The 24,367-nt window shown below is 38.9% G+C and overlaps 1 pseudogene across 1 annotated transcript in view; it reads right to left on the reverse strand.

The window, feature by feature from the left end:
- Nucleotides 1-5,551: 5,551 nt before the first annotated feature.
- Nucleotides 5,552-24,367, reverse strand: part of LOC146759567 (AF4/FMR2 family member 4-like) — a 31,860-nt pseudogene continuing 13,044 nt past the window's right edge. The window contains exons 3-19 of the transcript XR_014932480.1: nt 21,383-21,419; nt 19,614-19,662; nt 18,282-18,302; nt 17,675-17,729; nt 16,625-16,662; nt 16,123-16,282; nt 14,673-15,608; nt 13,904-13,992; nt 12,580-12,817; nt 10,607-10,704; nt 9,971-10,034; nt 9,686-9,822; nt 9,212-9,283; nt 8,010-8,103; nt 7,452-7,495; nt 6,393-6,613; nt 5,552-5,816 (exon numbers count right to left, since the gene is read on the reverse strand). The product of XR_014932480.1 is annotated as an AF4/FMR2 family member 4-like (transcript). The remainder of the gene's footprint in view (nt 5,817-6,392; nt 6,614-7,451; nt 7,496-8,009; nt 8,104-9,211; nt 9,284-9,685; nt 9,823-9,970; nt 10,035-10,606; nt 10,705-12,579; nt 12,818-13,903; nt 13,993-14,672; nt 15,609-16,122; nt 16,283-16,624; nt 16,663-17,674; nt 17,730-18,281; nt 18,303-19,613; nt 19,663-21,382; nt 21,420-24,367) is intronic.

Below are 24,367 nucleotides of genomic sequence, written 5' to 3' on the forward strand. Positions count from 1 at the left end.
TATATTCCGCAACCTACCTGGGTTTTTCCTTGCATCCTGTGACCACAGTGTCTGCTGACGGCACATCAGGCACTTCAAGCAGAAGTGCTTATTTCACAGTGGACTTTAGACATTTATCGTTCAACCTGGCAAGTGTGTAAAGTTGATCACGCTTCTGTCTCATTTCAGTCTCAATAGCTGAACTCTTAGCCGGACTTCAAATAAAAGCCTGTTAGAAGAGAGAGCAAACAAACTGATAATAATAGTGCTAGCAGATTCAATATACTAAATATATCTGGTGATAACTGGAAGAAGTATTTACTTTTAAATTATTTCTAATCAAAATTGCCTACGTCCCAAGCTGACCTCCCCGTCTGAATAATCCCATCATTTCAACATACCTCACATACTGGACGGTATCTTCCCTTGTTATGCAGAGTGCTGGGGTCAAAAAAGAAACCTCTGCTTAAAAATACAGCAGCAGGGAGCACGCAGCCCTTTCAACAGACAGGACCACTTTGAAGTTTAATACAGAAAATCTATTTGATATTTATTAAACTTAGTTTCTCCAGTTACAGTTTTGCATTGTACAAAGCATTTTAATGACACAGTAGTTAAAAAGATCTTTACAAATTGAAATGTGATACCCTTTTCTCCAAATATTTTAATTGCCATAAATTTGTTTAAAAATACACATTAAACGCATGTTTCAGACACTAAACTTTCTATAATCTCAATACCACAAAATACATAGAATATACTATACAGATGTGGAAAAAATCTAGTTAGTATATAATACTTTGCTCACCATTAACAGCTTTATTACGTGAAATGCACATACTGACTTAGAAATCCTAATTTGAGCCCCAAAGTACCCTTTGAAATTTCAAATGTATTGCAACAAATAAAATCACAGTTGGTGTGTTTCTTTAGGTTTTGGTTGAAGACGGACGCCTAAATATTCCCATAGAAACAAAACGTAACACATGGACTCGTCATGTACAAAGTGTGAAACAGAGGCATCCCATTAGTTACTAGCAGTACCTTTCTGTATGATTCACAAGGGCTTCATTTATAAGAGACAGGTGAAAAGTTACCTTCCCTCACCCACAAACCCTCCCCCCAAAAAACCCTTCTTCATCAAATAATAATTTCAATTAAGATAAAGGATTTTTAATAAATATATAAGCACTTTATCCTCCATATACAAAATTTCTTAAAACAATTTAAAAGGGGGACCAGATACAAATGTCAGGAACTGTGCTTGCAAAAGTCATGCCTGGTCCTTAGAGTTGAGTTTTCAGATGTGTAACATCAATGCAGCCGAAAAGAAGCGCTGCAGAAGTACTGTGCACCCAACAGCACCGATTCCCCGGGCTGCATATAAAAACCAAGTCGGGGAACACTGCATTCCAATTTGCCCGTATCAGCTCCAATAGCAAACGCAGAGAGGTATGACAGGAGTAGGTACGTTTCCATTAAGTTTCCAGATGAAATTAAAACTTTTACATAAAGATGGCCTATATAAACCCTAACGCTGTAACACAGCGTTTCAAATTGTTCAGTATAGTGTATTCGATTGAAACTCAGCTGAGATCGGCAGAGAGCAAAGAACTAATGCTGTCGATAGCTGATCTAGCAAGGACAAGAGCTCGTATTGAGAGAAAAATGTACTTATTACATCGCTAAGCCCTCCCTCCCTGCCTCCCCCCACCCCCAATACCGCTGCTTTCAAATGGCATCATGGCATCAGAAACCAATTCCTTGAAAAGTAATGGAGTTTGACATACATCACGATTCCCTGATTGATTGATTGCTTTTAGGTAACTTTCACACTGTGGAGATTTGCCTCCTGGAACAGCTCTGTATTTGTCTGAGTTGGCCACCAAAAGCTTTGGCTAGTCTTCACACTTCAAGATATCCAGCATTAACATACAGGTTTCCATAACACTGTTTCATTAGATGGAATAATTTAAACCCTGACCAAAATTTTTGTCAGAAATCTAGAAATTTGGAAGTTGCTTACTCCCCAATGGGTAATTCAAACTTGACTTGCTCAGGCCCTTAACATAAACGCTGCGGTGACAGTAAATATCTGTTAGGTAACTGAAATATTAAATACAGCAAAGGTAGTCTCTTTTTCCAATAGTTTCCCATTCTGGAAAACTACATCATTATCTGCCTACGGCTTTATTTTACTTGCCCCGGGCAAGCACATCATTCCCATAAAGTACTGACTCTGTATGTTGGGGCCATTCATAAATACATTTCAGGGCTTTTTTTTTTCTTCTTCTTTTCCTTTGTTATCACAGCAATCAAGCCTCAGCAATCTAAAGGAATATACATTGCACTCCTGTATAATATGCAAGATTTATCACCAGTAAGATGGTGACTCAGCACTCAATAAATAATATATCAATATAGTCAGTTGCACCATAATCTAAAAACAAGTATAACATATACTTTGGACAGACTGATTTCATATATATATACATATATATTAAAAGACACATACAATACAAATTGCATACTGCCATCAAAAGCCAAGAAGAGCCATTCACATGCTCTACTTTATGGCTAATAGTTTCAAATCAAAATAAAAGTATCGGGCTGTTTTACTCTGGTGTCCTGAAGATTTGTTTATAAGTATAAATGGTTGCACCTTACCATCTAGGAACCTGCAAGTTTCACAGCAAATCCAAATAATAGTGATATCTGAGCAAGCCTAGTCTGATTAAGCCATTTTTAAGATTCACCAACTGGGACCACGTTCGGTAAGGGAATTAAGATCTCACTGTTGATATGTGCTTAAGATCCAATCATCTAGGGAATCGTTGAGGAAGCTGGGAGTGAGGGATCCCCTCCTCAGCCACCAGCGCAGCCTGCCTTAGTGCTGACGCTGTCTGCATTTCCACTGCTGTTGTGTAGAGGTTAACAAAAGGACAGAGTTGGACTGTTAGTCTGCATCGTGGCACCGGGATGGAAGCATATTCAGTATTTGCATTTTTTTAATTGCTATGAAATCTGACAAAGTACACAACTTCTGTCTTAGAAATAATGGTAAAGCCCAAATCAGATATGCTTTTGGAAGCGTGAAATTTAAGTGTCTCTGATTGAAATAGCCACAGATGAGTAAGGCATTTTTCAAATAACAAGACCACTGTGTATCTCCCATACAGACAGAAAACCTGGGCAGCACTCCAGGGAATGTTTCCCTGTGACGGATTCTGTCAGCCATTTCAGGTCCACATTTTAACACAATGTAAGAAGTCTTTCAGTTACCCAAAGACCCATTGACCTGGGGACAAGCAAAACATTTTTGTAAGAGACAACTGCGTGTAACACCAAAAGCTATTTGTGGGACTCTAAGGAAATAAAAAGAGAAAATAAATTCCCAGAGATGAGACCATTCCTGCTTACAGTCATGGTCACGGTGCACAAAGGAGCAAGCTGGAAGCAGCCGCACCGGCCGGTGCAGCACTACACAAAAAAAAACAACTATGAATGCAACTCCTACAAAGGTATTTTTTATATAGCGTCAAAAGAGTGCTAGGCACTTTAGAGTATTAAAGGAAAAATTAGTTGACAGTGTCCTATTAACCAGGATGCAGAGTCTGAGGGTACAGAGTTTTGTCTCTAACAGCAAACACGAAAAGAATGCGATCTTGCACAGTGATTTAATAAAAAGGATGCTCCAACCAACAGACCTGATCAGTGATTCAGCTCTAACGGGAAAAGTCACAGGTCCGCTAACCAAACACATGTTGGTTCGTATGTAGCAAAGCTCTTCTGGAAGTACAAAACACGCTGGAACACAAAGGAAGCTCTACGAATATGCAGCTACCTTTTAGTAGGTTACTCATTTCAAAACTTCTAAACTCTTAAAGCCCATAGGACATACTGCAGTACTAAGTAGCGTAGAATTCTATTCCTTCTTTCGAGGTTGCCATGATTTTGGCACTTAACCACGACGACAAAAAACTTTAGTGCAATATTTTTTCCTGAACGTGCACGTTCATCTCTGGTACAGAACTAAGGGTTAAATGGGAGATAAAACAAAGCAGCATTCCACAATCGCACTCTAAAGTATTCAGAGCTTGACTCTTTAGAAGACCACTGCAATGAGAAGTCAGTTTGCATGACAGACACTGGTACTTTTGAAAAAGAAATGGAATTTTACCCAAGTACTGCAGAAGACCACTGCATACAGTACACCTGGTCCTGCTGTAAAACATCTGGTAAACAGTTCATAAAATCTTCATCTAAAAGTAAGGCATAAGGCACACCAGACATGTTAGGGGCACTAAGCAATACTGAAAGCAGTAGCATTTTAAACCTTTGACTCAGACAAGCACCTCATGTGGAAAGGTACTTTGGTTTTGAGAGCAGTCGACTGCAACTCCACAAACTGTTTCTGTTACACCAACTCGCTTCCCTCTCAAATGAATATTCTGCTCCATCAAATGCATCAAACACGAATGGGACCTTCATTAACATGGGGTAAATACAAGTTTTAAATCCATTCTGCATCAAAACGATTAGACAACTTCCCTGTAATAGCAGGTGTGCTCCCCCACCCCACAATGGCTGTTGCACTGTCATGCTGTAGTGTCCATTAACCACCAGACATTTTTTCAGGCAGAAAAAAAAATGGACCTCCGTCTCTACTTAAGATTCCTGATTTTCCAGTCAATGAGAAAGTTGCAAATGGCAGTTCTGGTAGGAATTTAACTACTGTTGGTTTTTTTCACCACAAAACTGCTGATTTTGCAAGTGTCAAAAAATGACAAACAAAATGCGTTTTAAATGAAGAGAGATTAAAAAAAAAGCACAAGATTGTCCATTTCAGAAACCTTTCCTATATGCCTTTCCTATCAGACCGAAGTTCATTCCTACACCATTACTCTGATATTACATTGAATGCATATTGTTTCATGATTTGCTATAGTGTTAACCAATGGTTTGAAACTGCCTTGAAAGCAACCCAAGTCAGAACCAGCTAAATATTTTTCCATATAAATTTCTTTAAAATTCATTTAAATGAAGTATTTTAATACGTAGAAGAATATCTGGAATTTTTTCTATTTAGTACAAATTCTGCAATAATAAAATTCTAGCTGTCATTTATTAGTTGATCATAGGCATTAGGCATGAAAAGTATGGTGTTTCTACACGTTAGAACCTATCAATCCTAATTCCTTTTACAGGTTCTGCCACCACAAGACATTACAGAGTAACAAAGCTCACAGAGTACTTAAATAAAGTGTCTATGTTTAATTTTTCCTAAGTACTTGGAAGGGTAAAATTTAGGGAAGAAACAGCTAAAAACTACCCAAAAACTGGGCTTTTCAAAATTAAAATTAAAAAAATTAAAATAAATAGGATTTAAACCGACTATTTACGTATTGTGACGGGAATTCCAATGACTGATCCATCCATGATAGATTAGCCAAGCTACACCTTTATATGTCGCAAATTTAAAAATATTTAAATAACTTAAAAAGGGAATACTGAAGGAGTTCATTAACAAGATCGTTTTGGGTTAAAACACAAAACACAAATCAAGATGGGAGACATGTGAAAGCATTCTTTGTTTTTAGTGTCAACTAAGCAATGTGTTATGGCAGTCTTCCTTATTGACATGACACAGTGTTGTGGAGATAAATCAGAGGCAGCGAGAAAAATGTGTTCAATTTTCCATTCCTTCAGTTCGAAGTATCACTTGGCATCCAGGCGCAACCAGTGGAGTCCCTGACGGGTGTAACGCACTAGGTCTGTCATGATGCTCGAGTTAAAAACCAGAGGGCCCATAGCTTTATCCAGTTCGGCAAAGAACTCTAAAACAACAGAAACACAAATTAGGCACAGTTGTTCTCATTGGCTGCCGTAAGTGAAATATTGCTCTCCCTAAAAGAACACCACCTCAGCACAAACATTGCAGATCAAGGCAAAAGAAATGAAAGACGGCTGAAGATGGCAGAAGAAAGAGAAAGAGATCCTTTCTAAGCCCATTTCTTTACTGTTTTGCAGAAGGTAAGCATAATTACACTGTGGCCTAACTGTTACAAAGCATTCTTGGCCTTCTCCCTCGAATGTGTATATTCACTCCAGGATTTCAGAAAATGAAATGCACCAAGTTCTACTTCCTAAAGAGAAAAACTTGCAGGAAATGCAAGACTTATTTATTTATTTTAAGCATAGCTGGTAGGAAATGTTAGATCTCCAACACCACCTGACAACCAGGACAGCCAGCCCAGAGCATCGCTGTCACCAAAGGAATTACTTTCCATCTTTCTTTTACAAAGGACCCAATTATTTATCATTATGCACTGTTAACTCCAAAATTGAAAACCTGTTAGAATTTAACACAATGTATACATCTTAGGTTACAACTTGCCTTTGCCTACCCTTACCTTTCTGTTCTTTAGACAGCTGTTCAGCTTGGTCCCAAATTTCAGTGGCATAGAGGAAGTTGGATGTAACTTGGACGTAGCTGGCTGCCATCTGATGGATCCTCTGGGGGATCGTCACCGAAGACCCACTCCCTGAAGGGTTGGCTGCCCCAGAGGAGTAATTTCCTGAATTCCCTGGAGACAGCTTTGGAGAGACTGGAGACGGCATACCAACAGGCTTGCTGCTTATCCAAAGGAAAACATTACATTGTAAAACACGCACACAGATATGTCAGGTGTGTCATGCAAATGTCTTCCTACAGCTCAGAACATGGGATGCTAAGGCACTCCTACTTCACACACTGAGAACTCAGGACTGGCCCTAAAACAAGTGAGCTTTTGAAAACCTCTCATGTTCCTCCAGCTCCTGTATTTTAGCCTCACAGCCAAATCAACATGCAGCATCTTTCAATCAAATCTGTTGTTTAAATAAATTGAACCTCACATAGTAATAATGAAAAAATTAAAGCAAGGCAATTATACTGCTGTTGTATTTTCAAATAACATGATGCATATCTGAAATGCCCTCCTAAAATTCTGGTTTTTGTTTTGTTTTGATAGAGTAATCTATAAAAAGTCTGTTGTCAGGTTTCAAGAACAGAAGTAAACTGCTGTACCATGGAAGAGCTTACTGTGAAAGCACTTGTAGCCATCTGGGCTACAAGTGCATCACTGCAGCACTAATAAAGCTATTGTTTTGAGAGCAAAAGCATTACATAAAACAACAAACCACTGAGACAAGTGACCTGTGTGTTAAGGACACGCTGAGAAGTTTTTTGTTCATTCCTCCCAACAACGAGTTGCCTGAGAATATCTCTGTACAGCACATTTCTCAACCTCTTATCAGAACACTTACCTGAACAAAGGGATCAAAATCTAGACCTTAGAACAATTAGAAATTAGAACAAAAACAACAGAAGCTCAAGAAAGTAAAAGCTGCTCTTTGAGCACCTCAAACTCACAGTTTATGTGGAGAATGAGCTATAAACATAGAAATACAGGTAAACTTTTACTACCTACCTTCCCAGACCAGGTGACGGTGCTTGAGAATTATTATAGGAATTCTGTTGGGAAAAAGTAAACGTATGTTTATACCTCAGCTAATTATATTTTATCTGGTTGTTTAATTGCTCATTTCTGAACATGAGTTCTCATGGCTTTTCTTTTAAGCATATAATAATATCAAAATATCCTAAATAATATCAAAGTACTTTCAAAATTGGGAAAAGCATCCATTTCACTGATGACTAAGACACAAATCAGCAAAGTTTTAACTTTGTTATATCAACAACAAAATTAAAATTCTCTTTGAAGCCAACTAAATTTACTAAAAGCTGCACCAAAATATTAATAGGAAGCCATCATTAGGACCAATGGGTTGATGACATCATAGTCATGCTGTATCCTCCCAGCTTTAAACAGCTCAGCTTGAATGTACTTTCAAGGTCCATTCCTAAATTAGGGCATACTGGAAGTTCACGTGCAGCAATCTGAATACCAGGCAGAGGAATTTTAAGTAATGTAGAGCTTCAATTTGATTAGTTTTTTAATATTTGAAGAAAATATATATCCAATTACCTTCAGATGTTCAGTCAGAGTTTTAGAATATTTCAATGCACTTTCCTTTTTCAGTTTGAAAAGCCTTAGGTATAGTAGAGATTGGCACCGAAGACTAACCAAAGACAGAACAACAAAACATTTCCAGTTAAAGTCAAGCTTATCACAACATACCAAAAGTCAAAAATGGAGTACCCATGTTTTTAAAAGCTTTTCTCTCCCAACACTAAACAGCCAACTGTCAAACTGTAACTAGACAAAGTCCCACACCACCTTTACTTCTCAAGAAAGTAAAGAACAGTTTTGTGCCTTAAGCTGAAACTAGGTTGCAGTGACTTTACTGATACAGCCTTCACTTTTTTCTCATGTCAGGACACACTGAATCTGGTGCATGCTGCTATAGTCCCCCCTCCCTTTTCCACCTGACACAGTCAGCTTTGTTCAACTGCTTGCTGCAGCCATTTAATTAGTCCAGAAGGCAAATGACAATTCTTAACAGCCATTTCAAGTTTTGCCATATCACTGTGTGAACACACAGCAAAGACCCCAAACCCTCCTTCTGCTACTCCTCCCAAATCCAATAGATAATTTCCTTTCCAAGAAAGTTTCAAAACAGAACTGGAAATTCATTCAAATGAGTAAAGCAGTGTGCTCTGATTATGTTATTTTACTAAAATTAAAGCCAAGACCAGACAACAGTTTGCTTGTTAATGTAATCTCAAAGTTTCCCGAAGCATTTAGGTCACAGCCCAACATCAGCTGACCGTGCAACCAACTCAACAGTAGTCTGTTATTTTGGAACACTATAATTTACAAAGAGAGCAAATGAAGAGCTCAGTTCATCAACAGTAACTTTATCAAAACACTAAGGATAATGAAATTCACAAAGGCACCTCTATCATTTTTAGCCATATTAACAATTCCATTGCATGCGACAAGTTACCAATGACATCGCGTTCTAAAATAAAAGCAGTAACTGACAGAACATTATGGAAGTCAAAGTTGAAGTCAGTCAGTCATTTTCTTAATAGCTGAAAGACTTTGCTGTTGTTAACAAGCCCTTACAGTAATCGATCTATAGCATCAATGGTACTGAACAGTCAAACAGAAAACTCCTATTTGGTTCAAAACACCTGAAAACTCAGTGTAAGACAGCATTTCACAGACTGAAATCTGTGTGTGTAATTAATCAGTGTGTAATATAAAGTTCAGGATACACGTACCAAAGCACTGCTAGCCTTTTGTCTGCAGCCGTAGCATCTGGTGCCAAGTAATTCTTCAGTTTCATAGTGTACCTATAAACAAATCACCAACAAGAAAACTATCAAGTAAATGAAACATTATACAATCATTTATCAGCCACCAAGTTCTTATGAAATTCAACTTTCAACTCCTTCACTGTTTCAGGTCTTTCCCTCAGACCCTAAACAGAACGTGGCTAGGCAATAATTGGAATAGTTCTGCTCTGCACATGTCACAAATTGTTAAGACATCACAGACTTTGGAATAAAGGATCTCAGCCCTCAAGAACACACTTGAAGCTTCAGTAACTGGAACAAAGTGGCTAGTGATCCGTTCTTAGTGCAGAGCAAGGGACTCCAAAAGTTAGTGGCAGAACATGAGTAAAATGCAGAAGCTTTGATTTCCAGCCCTCTTCCCCAACCATCTGAGTTCTGTGTGTGCTTTACAGCGCTTACTTGATTAATTCCACAGTTTCTGAATACATAGGGAACGGGGACTTGGATTCCTGAGCATTTTTCTCCAATGCATTCCCACACTCAATGAATGACACCACTGCATCTAGGTAGTACACAGCCTTCTCAAACCTGTCAGACTGAGAAGATTGGATAAAAAAAAATAAGGAAAATATTGAGAGGAAATACCAGAAAGTTCTAGTACAGACAGGCAGCAACACAGCACAAGCAGTAAACAAACCCCAGCATAATGTGCAAATACTGGATAAACATTGTAGATTTGCTTACCAATGCATCTGCATTATGTTTTAACTTCTTTGCTTGCTGTAAATAATGATCAGCTGAGTAAGTCCTACAATAGAAGACACATTTAAGGAGTCAGACCACCTACTCTGTACTTCCTTTTATGACAAAAGTTTGTTAATGTTACAGCTTTCACTTCATCCCCCTCTAACTCAAGTTACAATAACAGGAGGTACTGCATCACAATCCCATTTGGGTTCAAAAAATGAAGGCTCCTCTTTGCTACCAAAGACAACAACTGCTCACCATGGGCAAAGCAGACTCTGTTAAAAGAGAACAGGCAGCAGTGATATCCTGAAAGTGTGTGATGGATACATCAACACTTAAAAACAGGACAACCCTGGACTGTTTAGATCTACTGTTTGGTCCATCCACGCTCTGCAGGAACACACAGGGCAGACTAGAGTTTCTCCTCAAGGAGTGCACCATCTGCCAAATATTTGGTGCACAAAGCAGGCAGAGAAGCACGTTGCTGCAGAACAGCATGCAGATCTCCAGAGCATGAACTAGTATTCAGCATCTTTTGTGAAGCAAACAGGACAACCCTTCTCCACAGAAGAGCTCACTGTGCTGCAAGATTAGCACCCCCAAAAAGGGAAAGGCACCCTCTGCTTTTCTTACCTGTCATCAAAAACAAGTTTTGCTCTTCTGGACATTGAGCTCTCTGTAGATGGAGCAGAAACAGGAGGGCAGTTCGATGAATTGTTCAGAATCTTCTCCTGAAAGGAAAATGGTCACCGAATCATGTCAAGACTTTTTTTTATTTTTATATTTTCAAAGACAAAGAGGAATTTACTGTACACATTTTTCCCATGATTTCACACTCTGTAAGCAGTAAGTTCAGTTTAGTAGCTGCTTTAGCTGCCATTCACCATACAATAACACAGTTTCCCTGAGGCTTTCATCTAATGCTGGCACAGGGGATGACACAGAGGCTATAATTAAGCTGAGCCCTACTACACTAGGAGATCTCCCTTATTGCTAAATCATGATTTTCCACTCTGAACAAAGAGGCTATATATACTTCTATGACTTCTCATGTCTTTCAACAATAAACTACTGAATGTCTCTGGGTAGAAAAGATTAGTATTTCAGAAACACCAACTTCAAGGAGAAATAACAGCTGTCTTCACAACATGCTGCCCTTGCTCCCCTTAATTTTACATGGCTCAATGTGACACTTCAGGCTAAAGAAGGGACATCAAAACATCTTGTGAATTCTAAGTGAATCTCTTCTCACTAGATCAACAGCATAAGGCAATTTCCCAGCTTCAGTGTGCTTTCAGTTCTTTGGAGTCATCGTGACCAAAGGCCAATTACACAGAGTATTTAATAACCTGCCTTTATCAGATCCTTGCTAATTAGAAGGATCTCAAAGTTGCGAGGCACTGCACTTGCACAGCAATGCCCTAACTACCAGTGTAACATAAAACACCACCAAAACATGCAGGGAAATGCAGCATTTCCAAAGTATGAAAAGAAAAACATCAAACAAGTTAACAGCTGGTTTAGGGACAGTTCTATGCTGATGAATAAGGAAAGGCCAGAGCAGCAGTCTATGATGCAAATCTGCTATCTACAGGCTTCCTGTAAGTGCAGACACCGATGCACACAACCTTCCCAGGTTTCTAAAATTTCACAGTAATGGCATGTAAATTAATCCAGCAGGTCTCCCAGTTTAAATATTGCATGGACTCCACCCTAATGACTAAGCTACTTTCTGCCACTGCCGATGGCAATTTGCTGCTTCACTCCTCCCCAAATCAATTACCCTTCCTGAACACTTCAGAGCAATCAAGGAGAAATGGTACATTTGGAATCCCAAAGATAAAGGTGAAATCCCTCCAACTTGAACATATTACACTCAAATCTGGTTATACAACAGAAATTACTCTATGAAGATACCCAGATGTGCTCACAAGTTTACTCCTGTCCAGTAATACACATTTATATACTAATGAAAAAGCACATTACATATCATGACCTTACACTATCATCATCTTATAATGTTTTTGAAACCCTTCAACTACATATGTTCTTAATCTAAGTTGCTTAAAAAACACTTTCTGCATCACCTTTTCCACAGTGTTTTCTCTACTCTAACCACAGAGAGCTCTGTACCATCCTGATCTGGAATCAGATGAACCTTTCTAGAATCCTAGGGTGAAAAATGAGAGCCACAGCTTTGTATCTCAGCACTGTGCACGGACCCAGCTCCTGTTCTCCTTAAAACGAGGACAAGATCTGTACTTGCTCCAGCGACATAAGAGTAACCTCATTATTTATTCAGTGTGAGCAGATCTGTAGTGATATTTCTCATTAACAAATTAAACAGCAAATACGCAGCATCTGTCATCAAAAGATGACTAAATGCACTTTAGTAATTAACATAAATATTTGGTAGGAATAAACATTAGCATTCGACAATCTCTCCTAAGTTATTTTCCAATTTAGAGTCTAAGCACCATGGTACGAAACAAGGCAAATCTGAAACTAATTACATTTCAACAACTGCAAATTATTTAGATGACACTGCACGTCAAAATGCAAAGCCAAGAAATAAGTTCAAGGCATTCACAGAACAAGCCCTTTACCTTTGTTTCTTTAGCACTGCCAGAACCTTTTCCCTCTATCTTCCTCTGTTTAGAAGATGAGCAGCTTTTACTGCCACTTCTGCTGTCCTAACTAACATTGCTGCTGGACTTCAAGGATGATGACGGACTGGCTGTCCTCTTCCGGGACCCGTGCTCTTGTTTGGAATCCTTCTGAAGGACTGGGGCAGCAGGAGATGGCAGTAAATCCTTCTCTTTAACAGCACTTGGTTTTAAAGACCTGGACAAAATGAATACATTCAGTTTTGTTTTTTACTTTTCAAAATAGAAATAAAACAAAAATCCAGCATCACTTCTTTTTTCTCTCCACACCCTTCCCCCATTTAAGCCTTTTCCCTCTCCCTCCCCCCCCCCCAGAAAAAAATAATAAAACAAGATTTTTAATGTTAAACATAGCAAGACAGATTCAGAGGAAGCAAATTATCACCACAGTAACTAAACGTTACGAAGCCTGATTAAACTAGTTTTCACCACTTTTTCTGTTCTGACCTGAAAACGCAGAAGGCAAGTTCTAACCATAAAACCACATCCCTCAACAGTTCTTAAAAACACCCTAAACACTTGTAATGTTAGAAATGAATGCCAGCATTAGCGCCAGTCTGTCTATTGCAGACAAGTCAGCCTAACAGCTCAGAAAAAAGATGGCCCAGATAACTGTTCTCTAGAAGCCATTGGCCTTTTGGTACAGTCTTACCTTGGCTGCTGAGGATTCCAGTTGCTAATTCTGGCATCCCTTTTCACAGAGAACAGTACACAAAATAACTATTTACATGAAGTTTTTGAAAAACCATCTTGTTGCATTTAACCAAGTGCCCTTCAGAAAATCACACCAGCAACAAAACAAAATATCAGGACTAAAGGAAAAAAAACATGACAGACGAGCATCCATTTTTTCTACATTTCTTAACAGAAACAAAGAAGGCATTTAACTCAGAAAGACTTCTAGCATCTGTAGCCAGAAGCTGCAGCTTCTCACACATCAGTAATTCAACAAATATTCGCTGTAGAGAATTTTTTTTCCATGATATAATTATACCAGCTGTCTGTTGTTTGATCTGAAAAAGGTGAACCCTTCATAGTAGGGTTTACCTAGTCAATATTTTCAGTTATGGATATGAATTTCCACCAACAACTAATGGAAACTTCAAACTGAAGAATCAGAAACCATGAAATATTACCCACTGATTAGTAAGGAGACATTTTGTTGTGGAGGAAGGAGAAGAAGGTAAGGGAGAGATGGATACAGGCATGAGTCTTCTTGATCACTCTGAGCCTTCAGTGCTGAAAAGACAGGCAAGATACTCACTCCCTACTGCTAGAAGTCTTGTGTCCTGATGGAGCTTTTTCTTCCAGTTTTGTTTTCTTGCTTTCACTGGCTCTGTTTTCATCCTCATTCTGAATACAGCAAACAAGAAACACATCCAGATAAATGTCTACATTTACAGCTTCACGAAGACAGTAATTTTTCACATTTAATGGATTTAATTCAGTGGGCGTCTTGCAGCGTACAGAATAATACCTGTACAGGCTACAGAAACATCCCCTGAAGCAACTACCTTGTATCATATATTTGAAAAGTGGCAGTCTCAAGTTGTTCATTTTATAACACGCATATCACTATGAAATAACAAAAATCTGCCAAAGGCTTTGGTACGAAATCAGATTTTATGCTGGGGAGTCAAACACAGGTGTCTTATGAATGCCAGGAACTGTAAAACCCATGGAGTCTGTAAGAGATGTCGAAGACCAGATTTTTATATAAACCTAATCCTAAAGTTGAAGAGTTTAAGAGGATACACAATCTGTGCTACCTCCAGGAATGCAAGCTACAGTGCTAACACATCTAAAGGTACAACCTTCTGCCTTTCATGAATGAAAACTCCAATATTCCCTATTACAACGGCACAGGAAGGATCAATTTATTCTACATAGAATAGGTAGGCAAAGTAATCTCCTAAATTACTGAGCCACTGCAGTGAGGTATGACATTGGTTACTGGGCCATATGCTTAACCCCTTTAGCAAGATACTAAAAGGCTAAGATAACAGGCAAGATTTTATTTACGATACTGTTACCTGTTTATGTTTCCTTTTGCCTTTTGTGGAACTCTTATCAGAAGGCTGCTTCTGAGATTCTCTTGCATGCTTCTCTGGCACATTTTTCTTTTCCACTTTGGGCACATCAGCATCCTTGTAAGGCTTCCCTGGTATTCTTGATAAGAGGCTCAGGTATCCATTTTGTGAAGGTACCCACTTCACAATAAGTGGGTACCTTTCATCAGGATCGCTGAGTGGTGAAAGAAGCTCTTTCTCTTCCATAGGAGAGAACATTCTTTGCCGAAAAAAGCTGTCATCCTCCTCCATGGAAGATTTAACAGGAGTCCTATTGCTCTCGGGGTATTTGGCTGTTTGTGATGAAGGAGGCAGGCTTTCATTTTCATCTGAATCAGAGGATGAGGTATCTGTTTCTATGAATTCCCTGGATTTCTGGGCAGATTTGCTTGAAGCCTTGTATTTCTTTTTCTCTGTTGTAGGCCGAGGGGAAGATTTGGGCTCTTTCTTTATATTAGGTTTTCTGGAACCTTTAGTGGCTGCCTTATGCCTGTTTGAAGGTATGTTTGTTGCCATGTCTACTGGGGTTTCACTTTCTATTTTAAGACCTCCTCTAGGCTCTTCAACAGATGTCTTTTCTGCTTTCTTGGGCTGCTTTTTACCCACGGTCCTCCTCTGTGTTGAGCTGTCACTCTGGGCAGGTGATTTCTGCGTGCCACGACTGCTCTCTGAGCCCTTTTGGGTGGGTTTGGAATCTCGCCCTGGTGTTGAAGAAATCGAGTCCTTGGATCCGCTTTGATCAGCGTACCCACTTCCTGTTCCCTGATCCCGTCCCTCTTTTTTGTAGCCTTGTGAGGATGGGATGTTGCTGTCCACAGAAGAAGCTGGTGACACTTTATGTGAATTAACTTTGTTCAACCAGTTATCCAGTTGCCACTTGTTTGTTGGCGGTGGCTCCGGCTAAAAACAAATTTCAATAAAGCACTGTTAGATACAGTGTTTCACGTGGCTTCCATTTTTTCTGCAGCCCTACTGTGCTGCAAGCCAAAGCAAGAGGTGCACTCGAGCATCTGAGGTCAGTAACTAATGAAAAATGCATATAACTACAGATAGCAGGTCTGCTTTTTCCTTCAATCAGAAGAACTGCAGTCCACAGGAAGCACTTGCTGCCATGGCATTCCAGACTAAAAGCTACTGGTTTTTAAGCTACTGTTCCCATGTCTTCTGCACTCCAACAGATAACTATGGTAAAAATCACCTCAAATAGCAAATGTGTGCTTATAGAAAATATAGCTATCATGTCAAATTACAGGTACTTTAGCAAAAGAATATGTGGAAATATGTGGAAATAATTCTACACTTGACAAGTTTTTGTTAAAAAAAAAAAAAGAGACCGAGAACATGTTCATTTTTTTCTGCTTTTAAAACTCAGGATTAATGCCTGATGACAGCCCAAATGCGTGACAAATCCTACCTCAGGGGATGCACTCTGTGATGGTTCATTAGCTTCACTATCACTGGAACTGCTTTCACTTTCAGAGTCAGATCCTGAACTGCTTTCAGACCCACTGTGGCTGCTTGAGTCATCCCTAGAATTATCTGCTCCTTCACTGTTATGTTGTGAAGGTTCAGAACTACTGAAAACAAAAAGGAAGAAAAATAAACAAACATTACTCAGTGCAAAGGCATCCTGGAAGTTCTTCCATTAGGAAGAATAAAATGTAATATTTTAACTAACATTTGCTAAAGAGTTCAACTGAGCACAATTCACCTTGTTCCCCTCCCCCCTTCACAATGTTGTCAGTATAATATTTGCAGAATATGTGTTGGCCACTGATTAAACTCTAATCACCTTCTGGTCTAATCAAAGACAAACAACTAACACTGATTTTAGAAATGAGATCAAGCCAGAAGCGCTGACTGGACCAAACATCACTACCATTGGATTGCAGCATAGAAAGTAAAGGAATGCCTACCTTCCAGGTGTGCTCCTTGGAACTGTTTTATCACAGTCCTGCAATTAAGAAGAAGAGCATGAGGCTTCTAGAAGCATATGCAATTACATTGCAAAGTATTGATATCAAGTCTTAAAGATTCTAAATACTTAGCCTGAAGAGTGCTCTAATTCAGAAATACAGAGGTTTAAATTTGCCTGCCTTTGGCTTGTACAAAAGGAAAAATAAATCACAGTTCTTTTATCCAAGCTTTTACCACAAACGTGTCATCTCAGAACCCTCCATATTCTGACAGTAGTTCTGAGATTTCCTATTTTCTCCACTCCCCCATGCCATGTTTTAGAACCAGATGATACAAATTTTTACTGTGCTATTCCAGAAATGTTCCATGCCCCAGTAATTAAACAACTAAATGCACCATCTTCAAGTTTTCCATGTGAAAAAATAACAAACAGCGGAACTGAGAACAGCAAAAAAAGCAGCATGGACTTCTGCTGGGTAGCACAGACTCAAGAGGTATGTTTAATTCAGCAGGCTGAACACCATCTCTGGCTGGAGATGCACAGAGTTAATATTGCCAAGGAGCAAAAGATACGATAAAAATAAAGGAGCTGCTAGACTTATAGTTACAGAAACAACCTGGGAGTAAAAGACACACACAGCAGCTCTTATCCCGAACAGTTGCTGCATGGACATCTGTGTGCCATGTACTCTTTAGCCAGCACAGAACATGAGGGGCTCTCCCTTAGGTGGCAGCCCATTGTGTGTGTTAGGAAACTGACTCTGTTTCCATTCCACATTTAAAGAAAGCCCATTTGAAATCATCAAAGCATGAGTCCATAGGTAAAAAAAAAAAAGTACTGTTCTCACAAAACCAGATCATTTTCCTCACATTTGCATTTTAGAGTACCTGAAGTTTGTTTGAAAACTTGCTAATTGTTTTTCGTACCTCAATTGCAAATTCTCCTTCAGCTGTTCAGTTTGCTGTTGGACTACTGAACATTGCTGATGTAACAAACCATCAATACACTTGGTTTATTCTACTGAATCTTTGGTATCTTGTGAACATACCTGCTCTCCATCGCTGTCTTCGCTACTGCTAAGTTTTAAGTCATCTTTCAACATACTAAGTAAGTAAAAGGGAGAAAGTGAGACAAGATTTTCCATGTAATTTAATTACATTCAAAGCACTCTTCTATATTCCAACAAGTTACTGTTTATGCTACAGAGCTGGGTGTGTGGGTGAAATCCACAAGTTACCATTTAAAACATTTAATGTCTAAGAATGGCAAGTTAAGTCATTCTTTAAAGAAAACTACGGGCTGTAGTGCTTTGATTCCTTTGTTCGTTCTTTAAAGTTTAGAAAGGAATTCTGACACGTTTTACTAATGCAGGTGGAGCTAAAACATCTGCGTTCAACCTCTTACACACCATGGACAAGAATACTGTTTCCCATTGAATTAAGAAATGTGATTGCTTCATGTCTAGTGGCAAAATCCCAACTGTTCGACATCATAAATTTTCTACTATTCTTCAAGGGTATAATTGCTCCTATTTAGGGTAGTCATACATACACATACTATTTCATGACACTGAAAGTACAGGAACACAAAGAAAACATAGTGGGGTATTTGTGCTTATTTAAAAACACCTTCGTTACAAAAATAAAACGTCTTACTCTGTCTGGTTCGATTCACATCTGGAGAAAGAAGATAAGAAAGGATTAGATACTTCCCAATTTCACAGTACAGCTGCTCTACTTATAATCTGAAAAGAAACAGCAACCTCGAGAATCTACTTAGACATCTATTTTCAGCTGCTACCCTTATCAAAAGATGCATTTATCTCACTTTTTAACGCTTTCTTAACAGAGCACAATCGCTTTATCGGAAATTCTATTGACACAGCAAACATCTCCTCACCCCTCTTCCCATGCACCTCACTTTAACTAATGTGAAGTGCTAGCTCCAGTTCTTGCACCTTCCTACACCCTCCCATTCTGGAACCAGCACAGCCCTTTCATAGAGGACTACACTGCTATAACAAAAGAAAAGCCAAATGATGAACTCCTACTGCTACCACTTATTGAAGTGGCTGTGTATAAACATCTGAAACCTCATGTTTTAAGGAACTGACATAGTCTATAATAAATAAATAAATGAACAAGCCACTCTTCAATTATTTCCCATTTCTTTCTCACAGATGATTTGTTTTTTAATCTTATTAATACTAAAAATGTAAACAGAAAAACTAAACTTCATTTCGTAACTGCATCACAGCAAATACTAACTTAGAATACCTTCAGAATCTGCAGTTGCTTTCAGTAAACATTCCATCAGGTGGAATGGGCATTTTTTGTTTGGAAATTGTATTTAAACAGAATGTAATCAATTTTCAGGTATGAATAGGGCAGAAGACAGTTAGATTCTTCCTGCTGCTTTTTTATTTTTTCTTTCTGATGTCTGATTAATGAAGCATAATGTTAGGTCTGTGTACGCAACTAATAAAAATGCCTGTCAGTCACTTAAGAGAATGAGTAACTACTCGTACAAACTTAACTAGATCTCAAACTTAATTTACTGTCTCCTCTAATAACAGAACAGTTCCTCATCCTATTTGTGCAACTGCAACAAGCTGCTTCCAGCTGACAGCTTAGCAATGCACGTTTAGTAAATCCTGTCCCATCCTGCCCATTCTCACACACTGATACACTTCCAGCTCACCAGCCAATTCCTAGGGCCAAACTCCTGCTCAGTATCCTACAGCTGAGAAGAAAGCAGGGGGATGGAAGGAAGGCACAGCGCACCTGTTACACCGGTGTGCCATTATTTGCCCTACTGTTCCTGAAAATAGGTTGAAATCAACTTTTTTTTCCCTCTCCTGTCAGTTAACTGTAAAGCATGACAAAGAGTGTGCAAGAACTGACACATTCTGGTAAAGAAACAGCTACTTCCAGAATCTTTTAAAAGTTGACTGTTACGTGAGAAATGTTTTCTCAACTGCTACTTACGATTTGGATTGATGGCCATTGGATGTTTTTGATGAAGGATTATATCGTTCTAGAAGGAAAAAGAAATAACGCTGTACTCTTTTGAACACAGACAGCAAAACAGTCACTGCAAAGTGGACAGAACTAAACAGGCTTAGCCAAACAAACTCAAGAATGGCGGAGTGAACAGGAGAAAGAGGGACCAGCTGACGTCAGGTGCAGCCTCTCACACATTGACCAAGTGAGAGAGGAGCAGAGACAGACTGCCAAGAGAAGCAATGACCTTAATCAAGAAAATCTAGAAGGCTTTTTTAAATCGTTGCTGTCTAAACCAACACACACTTAATATGTTTCTGAAGGTGTGAAAAACTTCTGCTTCTATCAAGGTAGGATACAAGTGACAATCCTGAAGTAAAAGAGGATAGGTCTAGCTTAGATATTAGGAAGAAATTCTTTAGTCAGAGTGTGGGGAAGCCCTGGCACTGCTGCCAGAGAGCTGTGGGTGCTCCATCCCTGAAGCCAGGCTGGGTGGGACCTGGGCAGCTTGGTCTGGGGGGAAGCTTGGAACTGGATGGCATCTAAGGGACCTTAGAGCCCAAACCCTCCCATGAAAATTATTCTATTACCCTCTACATGCTGAGGAGATCAATTAAATCAAGTTTTTAATCTGTTTCAGCATTCCTACGCAGCTTTTTAGTGAATGAAAAGTCTTTAAATCCAAAAAGCAAACTCATAAACCAAACCCTACAGTTAGAACACTGTGATATAATCTGCTTTTTGGTTTGTCTTCTTTTTCCTTCCCTGTTCTTTAGTTCTAGTAAATTACTAAACATAGCACAACAGAAACAATATCTGAGGTTGTTGGAAGTGTCACAGAAAACTGAAAATGGAGCTGAGAAATGGTTCTGTGTTTTTATCTATTTGGCCTCCCTGATGACATACCTAAAGATCAGCTGTTTCCAGAATGTAACCTATTGGCTAGCCTTATGGAATTAAGTTTTAATTTGTTTCCTTAATTCCCCACTGTATTAGGAGTTTAGATTAAGCTGCTTGTGAATACCTAAGAATAAACCATTCCGCTTTTACTATTTAATCTGTTTAATCACTTTGACAGGGACTGGTAAGACTGTTGGAAGGCAACAGCACAAATCTAATTCATTTTTGCCAGATATGTTACCTGGTTAAATGCTTCATTTCAGTAATATTCAAAATGAAGACACAGTCAAATAGGAATAAAAGGTGCATTTGTCTAGACTTTGGAAATACATTCTGGGATAATACACTCAAGAATATTAACAATTCTTGAGCAGTTCTCTTCAATTTTCATATCCATAATGCGAAAGTGGACAAGAAAAAGGAAGAAAATGCATTGTGCTTTTTCTATTAAAATATGAACTTCGTTGCTTTCCAGCATACCCAGGGGTTTTCTCTGTGGGTGTTTTCACACTCAGCTATTTTCAATCATATCAACCAAGGAAGCCTATTTTTCGAGAATTAAAAAAATAACAACAATTTAAAGAAACAATTTTATTTTTTTCCCCTTTTCTAGAAGTTATGAGTGAGTTACACAACAGTTATTAACTTTCCAGTTCTCAGCAAGAAGCCACAAATAAAATCAAGTGTTTATTTCATAAGTCTTGAGAAAATACGGACAATTTTTACGTGCAACCCATTCCATTACCAGCCTGGAGAGGTCTCATGATCTAATGGCCTGACTTCTTAAGGGGTACTAAGAATACTCAGTTGTAACAAAAACACTGCACATAGGAAAGGAAGTTTAATGTACTTACTCTGTTCTCCAGTGCCAAAACTGGACTGTTGAGACTCCTAAGGGAACAAAAGATCACAGGAGTTTTTTCAAAGGGAATTTTAACATCTCAAAAATCATGCCATAATCAAGCTATTGTTCTGACTTTAAAGGATGGCACATATCCTTTAAAAAACAACAACAAAACAAAACCAACACCTACTCCCAAAGAAAACCAACATGCTAAAAACAAAACCCAGTGGTAACAACCAAACAGAAACAGGGAGCCCTTTCCTGGGCCCAAGCTGCCTTCCCCAGCAGTGACAGAGCAGCGAGTACATGGGAAGAGCATCCTTAGCTCATCTGTCCCACTGACCCATCTGTCCCTGCTTGCTTGCTTGGAAGATGGGCCACGTGCAGTTGTCATACACAGTACCTGAATCTCCAGAAACTGTGCAACTTCTGCAAACCCTATCTTCCCTTTCTCACCTTCATCCAAATCCTCATGTAACTGAGCAACCTGGCTGTATAAAAGCCAACAGACAGTGATAAATACCTGCCTCGATATACAGTGGATTTGCTGTCTATGAAACTAGCCTTGAAAGACAGAGCCTCACCAATTCTAGCACTGGTAAGATCTCTGTATTCCTGTTCCAGAAAACCCAATTCTGCCTCCTGAAACACAGTACGTTATCAAACACTTGAAATGTTAAAAAATAAATAAATAAACAAATAATCAGAGAGTATTGTGTTACTGAAAACCTACTTCTAAGCTAGTGTGCCATTTTAAAATAGGACCTTCCTGACCTCCTTTTAAAATGAGGACAACTGCTGACCTTACGCATAAAAACAGAGAATGTTTGAGTCAATTCACCAAGCTGATAGATGTACTCTGTGACAGTGAATTGCAGGGGTTTGGGGCACAGCTGTACAGCAGTCTTCACAAACAGCCAGCTCAGTGACGTGATGCAATTTATAAATGCAGTTTCCAATTGTAACTTCATAAACACACAAAAGCTCTACATGGCAAGGCATACTTACATATATCTGACTTCCTTTAACATTTTTATTTCAAAAGTGGCAGCAGTTGAAATCATGACTTGAATGAGTATTGTCAGTGGAATGGAGAAAGAGTGCAATTTTCTCAAAAACAAAACCTCTTAGGGAACTTTAAGATGATACCAATGCCCTTCATCTTTACTGACTGAAAGAAGAGACATTAAAATCAACCTATGGTTAAACTGCAAAGTCAAGATCAAGTTGCAGAAGTCTTCTTACTTCAACAGAGAGCAAAAGCCGTACTCTCTTCAGAATACAAACTGATTCTTATCTTTCACACAGGTTCAATGAGTACAAGCATGATTCCTCAGTTTCCTTTTTCCTGTCAACTAAGACAAGTAGGTAAATACTTGATAAAAGTACCTGATAAAATGTAGGTAAAACCAAAAAAAAGACCCTACAGTAATCAAAATACCACATATGCAGAACGACTGCGCTGTGCTGAGCACAAGGTGAGTAACTGGGACTGTTCTCATCAATGTACATACCATAAATTCTACAGAAAGTGTCTGCCTCAGTGCTTACCTCAGCCAGCTTCCTATTTCTAAGGCAGTATTCCAGTTAAGGGCACTTTAACGAGGTGTTATGCTTAAATGTGCAACTTCTTCCAAATAACTCACCATCTATTTTGCCTCTGAATACACGTCTCTCAGAAACTCAAAGATTAATAAAGAAATAAACAGAAATATATATTTTTTCAAGTCCAATTTCTTGAGAAAGAAGAAATTAAGAACATTTTGAAGGATGGAAATGCTTTTCACAAAAGCACAGCAGATTGCTGAAGTTAAGTGGAAGACACTTCAACAGGTAAGAAACCATTGCTTGGACTCTGACAAAAAATGGTGATTAGAATGGTAGTCAGGTACATAATTCTTACGTGTCCATTTTTGGTTTGGCTGTGGTGAATAGGATCCATTTCCATTTAATATCTGACAACCCAAGTCAGACCTCACTTTTAATTCTCAGAATAAAGTTTCTGGATCACAAGGATCACAAGGGATCGACGCAACTGACTGCTGCCTTCACAACTACTACAGCACGGGACACTGAGCAAACCCAGAGACCAGTGCACCTCTTCAGAGATGTCTGCAGGTCACTGCTCAGGTACACAGACATAACAGCTGTCAGTGACATCACACTCCCTGTTCTATGATGGAAAGATTCCATCCAATAAGAAACAGCTGCATTTCTGAATATATTTTACAAACACACCAGTCCTCCTGCTCTGCATTTTTTGACTGTGAACCCCTGGCTTTAAAGACTTACACAGGATGAAATTACAGAGCGTTAGGTGATGGGATAACATTTTTATCAAGAGTCAGGAATCTGTTTTTCACAGCACCCATAAAACTTTTTATGACCTATTTTCATGAAGTTTTATCTTCTGATTCAAAGACTTCCTGATAATTATAAGATACATTTATAGTAATGCAGACAGGCCCCACTCAGGATTTTGGGTCCCTGCAAACACTTGCTGCACACAGGGAAAATGATCTTATGCCAGCAATCTTAGACATAAAATCCACCCATCCACCAAAACGAGCCTCATTTTCTACATGTAGGCAAAGTGTACCAGACTTCTGCACACAAGAGAAATGCTGTGAGATGCTGCAGCATATAACTTGTAAATAAATAGAAAGTTAAGGAGAATAAGATTTTCTAGAACAGTGTGGCTTGATTCAAGTAAACCAGCACTGTGTTCAGCCTTCTGAATTCTGTTCCGGGTCTAGGCTGTACAAGCCTATGGCTCACTAACTTGCTGGAATTTGGAGAAATCACACTGCCAAGAATGACAGAGGGGAGAAGGCAGAGGAAATTACAGACTTTGGAAACAGAGAATTTGACAAAGTTCCATGGCTAAGATGTACGCACACAAAATAAATAGGCTGGCAGAAAGTTGAAAGGCTCAGGGCAGCCATACATGGAATTTTTTCGCAAACTTTGTGAAGAAACAGAATCCAAGGTTGAC

The sequence above is a fragment of the Coturnix japonica genome, chromosome 10 (assembly GCF_054131305.1).
Source record: "Coturnix japonica strain WE chromosome 10, WE-NBRP24, whole genome shotgun sequence".
Classification (NCBI taxonomy): Eukaryota; Metazoa; Chordata; class Aves; order Galliformes; family Phasianidae; genus Coturnix; species Coturnix japonica.